We start from the raw sequence: 7,049 nt of genomic DNA on the forward strand, positions 1-7,049 counted from the left end.
CCGGACGAAGAGGTGCGTGCGACTTGTAATAACTTCGAGAAGCGTAATGCATACTTGAGGCGAAACTGGATCCATTTCCTTACTTTTTGGTTTTTGATTTTTTACAAAATAACGAAGCAATATTTTCAAAATCAGTTTTCGTACACATGTAGAGTATGGATCAAGGTATTTTCTGAATTTGTTTTGAGGTGGAAAATGTTTTCCATTTTTGCAAAAACCATTTTTTTGTGAAATTTTGTTCAAAAATGGTTTCTGCAAAAACGAAAAACAAGAAAAGGGGCCGTCCATATACCATGTGGACAGAAAATTCCTGGTTTTTGCCCCCCTCCCCCCTCCCAGTGGGCAAGCGTGGACTTTTCATTGATCCCTACCCCCCTCCACCAATGTCCACGTGGACATCCGAAAAAAAAAAGATTTTTTTTATATATATCTAAAATAAAAGGAAAAAGTAATTTTGAAGTTTTTTTTATTTATATTGTTTTTCTTTTCTTCGTAAACAAATTATTTTTTTCGTAAATAGATTCTTAAAGATAATAGAAAACTTTATAAAATACAAACATTCTATAGCTTTACATAGAATACAAACAAATAGGCCAAAATAGGTACCTACAAGTTTTCAACATTGTTTTTAATTCAACTTAATGTTTGTGAGTGTATGGGTTCGATTCCCGCTCCAGTTGGTGAAACATTTTCGTCACTTTCTTCACTTTCTTCACTAGGTGTGCTTCGTGTGATGTCCATCGCCTAATATTAGTGATTGTTCAATGTTCAGTCTGTACAGCTTCTGGTTGAAGACGGTGTTTTTTATTATGTTTGTTCAATATATGATTGTCTAATTGTTTTGTTGAGATAAGGTAATTTTAAATCTTAGATTTTTGTTGAGATAAGATTATATTTCTTAGATTCTTACAAAAAAAACTAAATTGTATTGCTGAATTTTAGACTTTAATATGTATCCATTAGAAACATCTCAAAGTTTTTGAGATAAGCCTGCAAATCCCTACATGTATTTTGAAACTTTGAAGTACATACATAGTTTAAAAATTTGATATGAAACTTAGAGAAATCCATACTGAACTTCAATGAAATTTTTCTGACTGAAACACCAACATTTGCATGGTCTACACTCGATTTGAAATCTCCAAAATATTCTTCGATGAAAGAAACTAAGTAATTAGAAATTCTGATAATTTAAAATAATTAGTCCGTGAACCAATACCATGATTTATTTCCTTGAAGAAGCAACTTACAATCAAAAGACAATGTATAATAAAATAAAATGTATGAAAGAACCTTATCAATAATGCGATATAATTTGTTTCGTTTGTAGATTCTTGTTTTCTAAATTCTATGTCAATGTTGTCCATGTGGACATTTGACGAACCCCCCACCCTCCTCCCCATGGACAAGCGTGGACTTTTTGCTAACCCACTCCCCTCTCCAAGCTGTCCACGTGGTATATGAACGGCCCCAAACCAATACCCCACATAATTTGAGTTCCCTCTGCATCTGATTGTTTTCATATCGTAACCAGAAACCACAAAAACCATACATAATATAAATTTTCAAACAGCAACATCTGAGCATGATAATCTAAGTGCTACGCAGCAATCCATGAAATTTTGATTTGTTTATCTTTTGTTCTGAATGGTTCTGTTTCTAAAAATGATTTACATTTTTTTTTCGAACTGAGGGGTATTCTTCGGCAAAAGGTTAATGCAACCATAACAAATTGCAAATGCTCCATAGAAAATCAAAAAGCGCTCCATAAAGAATGAACATATGTTCCATGAAAATGTGAAATATTACCCATAAATAATTGAAAACGTTCCATACTTTATAAAAAATGTACCGGTAAAACAAAAAATCTCATTACAAGTGAAATTTTGCACCAATAAATAATACTGAAATGCTCCATAATAAAATACAAATGCTCCATAGAAAAATGCAAACGCTCCATAAAAAATTGAAATTGTATCCATAGAAAATTGAATATTGCTCCAAAGAAAAATTAAATTGCACCATAAAAAGTAGAAATTGCACCATAAAAAATATATGAATGCTCCATAAGTATTAGCAAACTGCACCACATAAAATACAATTTGCTCCATGAAAAGTTGAAAATTCTCCATAACTTTAAACATTTGCACCACTAAAGCAGTGCAATGTAAAGCAATTCAGCCCTGCCGAATTAAATTATAACAATATGCTATCTATGGAGGATTTTCAATTTTTCATGGAGCAATTCATATTTTCTATGGTGCAGTTTGATAATACTTATAGAGAATTCATCTATTTCCTATGGTGCAATTTAAATTTTTTTATGGTGCAATTTAATTTTTCTATGGAGCAATATTCAATTTTCTATGGGTACAATTTCAATTTTTTATGGAGCGTTTGCATTTTTCTATGGAGCATTTGTATTTTATTATGGAGCATTTCAGTATTATTTATTGGTGCAAAATTTCACTTTTAATGAAAATTTTTTTTGTTTTACCGGTACATTTTTTATAAAGTATGGAACGTTTTCAATTATTTATGAGTAACATTTCACATTTTCATGGAACATATGTTCTTTCTTTATGGAGCAATTTATGATTTTCTATGGAGCGTTTCTATTTGTTTATGGGTGCAATAAATAGGCTGCCGTATTTTTCTGTTTACAACGATGGAAGCTTTAGTAAAGGCTAATATAAAGTAATAAATGCTTGCATTATTGATTACTATAAAGCTTTTAACATGGTAATGCAATGAAGAATTAAACAACGGCCCTATAGAACTTTACAGAACTGTCAAAATCTCGTAATGCTTCAATGCTTTCATAATGTAGATTATACGCTTTATTACTTGACAGATGTAAAATAAAAGTTATCTTGCATTAGCTAAACTATTATACGATTGAATTAAGGTGAAACGAGACGCCGTGTTATTTTTCCTATCTTGCCTCTCTTTCTAATAATTTGCCTCGTGATTTTGAAGATGGTAGTCTCGAGTTCTATCGCACTGAAGATGCTGAAAAACAATCAGCATACACACTGCAAGTGCGCATTCACAATGATAAGTTTTTGTTGCAAAATATAAAGTTTAATCTGATATTACCATCTTAGTAGCTACAGAGCAATGGTTGATATTTCCTCGATCGTCCCGTTCGTCTTTAATGTTATGATATAATGCTTGTGGTTACTTGGGATGTGCATGTGCAAAATTCGACTGTGATAATAATACATTTGGGCCGAGTCTAAATGGGTGCAAATGTCGCAATATAAATCTACATTAATATTTTAGAACTGTATACTTACACTGCGTTGTTTTATTCCACGTTGGCGTTTTGGACCATGTTCCCCAAACGACGACAAAAACGTTAATGATCCAATCCGGAATCCAAAATTTTTACATAACCGGATCCGAGCGAGAGAAGATCATGTTACCGAAGGAGGGAGTGGGCACCTCGGGTAATGATCATCTCCGACCAGCGATGATTTTATTGCGACGAACGCGACAACGATAATGTGGCTATTCCATGGCCTCAAATGCAGGGTTGTATACGAAAAAAGTTGGCATCCCTCGTTCATTTTTGAATCACATGGTACAGGATCAAGTTTGTTACCTAAAACAATAGTAGAGTTTTGAAACAATTTTTGAGCTTATTGACCTAGTAAATACCTTGAAAAGATTGTAAAACAAACGAGAGGGTGTCAACTTTTTTCGTGTACATCCCTGGAATGACTACCGCTATGTCGGTCGATGACGTGGTTTCTGTTGAGCATGCAATTCGTGTGCACATGCGGCCTTTTCCATTTCAAATGGCATATTGTTCACGAATAAGCTTCTATCGGAAAATGTTTTTCGTGTTGTATTTTTGCAATATTCTTTACCTAACTTTTGAAAAGGACATATGCACAAACATAATTTTCTTCTTCAAAAAACTATAACTCGACAACGGTTTATCGGATTGAAATGATGTCATCGAAGATGTATGATGGCATTTCGCAAATCGCAAATAAATAAATAAATTTTTAACCTTATTTAATGTTATTTGAGACGGTATGAAAATTCCGTAGCTGAGAAATTGTTGACTCTTTTCTGATAGTGTATTTTTTTTTCTAACAGTACTTTAAATATCCTCACAAACCTTCGAAGACATCTTTTGAATCCAACAAATCGTTTTCAAGTACAGTCGAGTCTCCCATTAGACGCTGCCACCCACTTAACGCCCACCGCAACTTCTCAGCTTTCTGACATCCATTCCATTAGCACAGTTAGTGCTTACTATAGACTCATCACATTCAAAAAATGAACTATATTGGTTATAAGACAGCCTAGAATACAAGGTGGACGTAAAGTTAGTGGCAGCGTTTAATAGGAAACCCGACTGTATATTTTTTTCTTTTCGTATTTTGTACGGGAAATGCACTGTTCCATTAAACAAAAATCGGATAGTGATGGGCGAATCGATCGCGACACTGACACTTTTCGATAACTACCGACGACTTCCTTACTCCGACCAACCGATTACCGTGAAAACTTCTAAACTTCGCGCAAAAATGTTATAAACCACGTGGCCACCGTTTGACTCTGTTATCAATAACTCATTTCAGAAGCTTCATAGGGAGATAAACTGAACAGCGTGAGTCGCAGCGTAAATGATCTTCGGTGTAAACAACACGATCTACAAGGATTTGATTATTTTATTCGCAATTTCATGAAAAAAAAAATCAATACGCAAATAATTTTAATTTACGCAGCGGTGAATCCCCCTAGTATTAAAATGTGATGTTCGACTAACTTTCGAGGTGGTGTTTCCCTACAATTTTCACCAAGGAAGCTATATTCCTACTACTGTTACGCTGTAAACATGGGAGCTGGATTTATAGCGTTCATGGTGCAAATTATAGGAAAAACTGCATCCTAAAAAATTGCAGAACATCACATTTCAAGATTAAACTTCTGAACTGAGTTACAGACAAATTCGATGATTCATCTATCCACTAAGCGGACCGATCGTGGTTTCTTTTCGAACGCAACTGAGCGTTCACCGATCAGTTAAAAGCTGAGAATATCAAAGTGGAAAGGCACCAAACTCGGTATCCCACTAGCGCATTGAGTTGTGCTCATTAACAAACCAAACCGGTTTCGTGTGATTCCCGTCTCAATCTGAATTCGGAACGGCATCTATACAGGGTAGTGTAGGTATTTTGGCCCACCAAGAGAGTTTAAATACATTATAAGTTATATTACATATAATCTCTACCGCGAGTTTAAAATTTGTTACATTTGTAAATTTTTATTGAAACAAGAAAAGTTTTCAACTAATTAGTGCCCTTCAGTAGATTCAGTGAAAGATTTGATGCTCAGATAACCACTAAGCATTTGAATAAGCCATACAGTAGCCCGTATTTGAACTGCTTGCTGCCCTACATAAGCAGTTTAAGGCGAAACTGGAAGCATTTCCTCACTTTTTGGGTTTTGATTTTATATTAAATAACGAAGCAACATTTTCAAAAACAGTTTTCGTACACATGTAGAGTATGGATCAAGACATGCCCGTGTAGTTGCCGGCAGGATGTCGGATAGCAACCTGACTAAAATGGTTATCGAGAGTCATCCAACCGGTACAAGAAGACTTGGTGCACAGCGAGCTAAATGGGTCGATCAGGTGGAGAACGATCTGCGGACCCTTCGCAGAGTGCAAAACTGGAGACACAAAGCCATGGACCGAGTGGAATGGAGACGGCTACTTCCGTCTACCCCCGTTGGGTTGAACGACACCTCATGCAAACCAACGGGGTTCATTTTTTTAATTTGAACTTCTAGTAATCCTGTGAGCATCGAAAAACACGCTGGTGGTCCCCCTTTTTGCTGTTTTGTTTTGATTCTGCGTTCCGTTTTACTCCGTTCCATGAGCAGAATGACGTTTGAACCATTTTTAGTTTGAATGATGTGCAGATTAACCTCCTCTAGTCAAATTAAAAAGTATTTAGATTAGATTAAGTCAAACCAACGGGGGTAGACGGTATGTACAGCAGAGGCCACTCAGGCCTTAGCCTGACCGGTAAGGTAAGTAAATTTAGCATGAAGACCATATATGAACAATACATCGGATGCATCGAATCATAATACGAATGAGTAGAAATACAGATATGGAAGTAGTCTAAGAGGACACTGGAGAAAATGTTTCCACTCACTCATCAATACCGATGGTCTAACAGAGCAAATAACTACGAAAAGAATACAGTCAGGTTTTTTTTACGTGGGGGATACATACATACCGCGTAAAAAAACCGCGTAAAAATAAATCGCGGTAATTCAAAAATCCGCGTAAATGAAAACCATGTTTTATAACTTTTAACTCAATAATTTCCTTCTTGATTTTATATTAAAGAATGAACTCAACGAATTATTTTAAGACAAAATTTTAAGATTTTTGCCTGTCACTCAAAATTTCTACAAGTTACACAAACTGCCAAGCTATTGTTTAAAGGTTTAAAGCTATTACCATCATTGATGACGTCAAACCCGACATCAACCTATCATTCACCTATTTTTATTTTGGCCACCAAACCCAACATGGACCCAATACTTGGTCGATGTTGGTCCAACAGTGGCTCAACATTCGATGAAAATTGACCAAACTTTGACCCGACATTCAATATTTTTTCAGTCTGGCGGAATTTTGCAGGGTTTTCTCGTGTTTCGTGCCCAGCTACTCATTCGAGTGACAATGTATTCAATTGACAAGGATTCGCTTCTTATTTGATAGGTGCTCTGATTGAATGAAATCGAATGAATGAATGAGATGAAGTTTTGCAACACTGGTTTAAATGAAATGAAGTTTTGCAACACTGGTTTAAACCGGTTCGTTGACTCCATCCAAGACTCCATCTCACAGTTGTCGCATAAGTGTCGACGTACAGGCAGTAAATCATGTTCACTTAACCTTCCGTAATTCAAGCGGTTGCCCACCACCGTCAGCACCACGCTAATGCTGAGCACGAAAAGCGAGATTATTTCAACGTGTTGAACAAAATACAACAGCGCGATTGCTCGGG

At 35.7% G+C, this 7,049-nt stretch overlaps 1 long non-coding RNA gene across 1 annotated transcript; it reads right to left on the reverse strand.

Moving 5' to 3' along the window:
- Positions 1-448: 448 nt before the first annotated feature.
- LOC115267948 (uncharacterized) lies at positions 449-5,145 on the reverse strand. The gene is made up of 3 exons (XR_009998691.1): positions 3,664-5,145; positions 3,300-3,607; positions 449-3,238 (listed from the first exon to the last, which is right to left on the reverse strand). It is a non-coding gene; the product is annotated as an uncharacterized LOC115267948 (long non-coding RNA).
- Positions 5,146-7,049: the final 1,904 nt, after the last annotated feature.

The sequence above is a fragment of the Aedes albopictus genome, chromosome 3, assembly GCF_035046485.1.
Source record: "Aedes albopictus strain Foshan chromosome 3, AalbF5, whole genome shotgun sequence".
Classification (NCBI taxonomy): domain Eukaryota; kingdom Metazoa; phylum Arthropoda; class Insecta; order Diptera; family Culicidae; genus Aedes; species Aedes albopictus.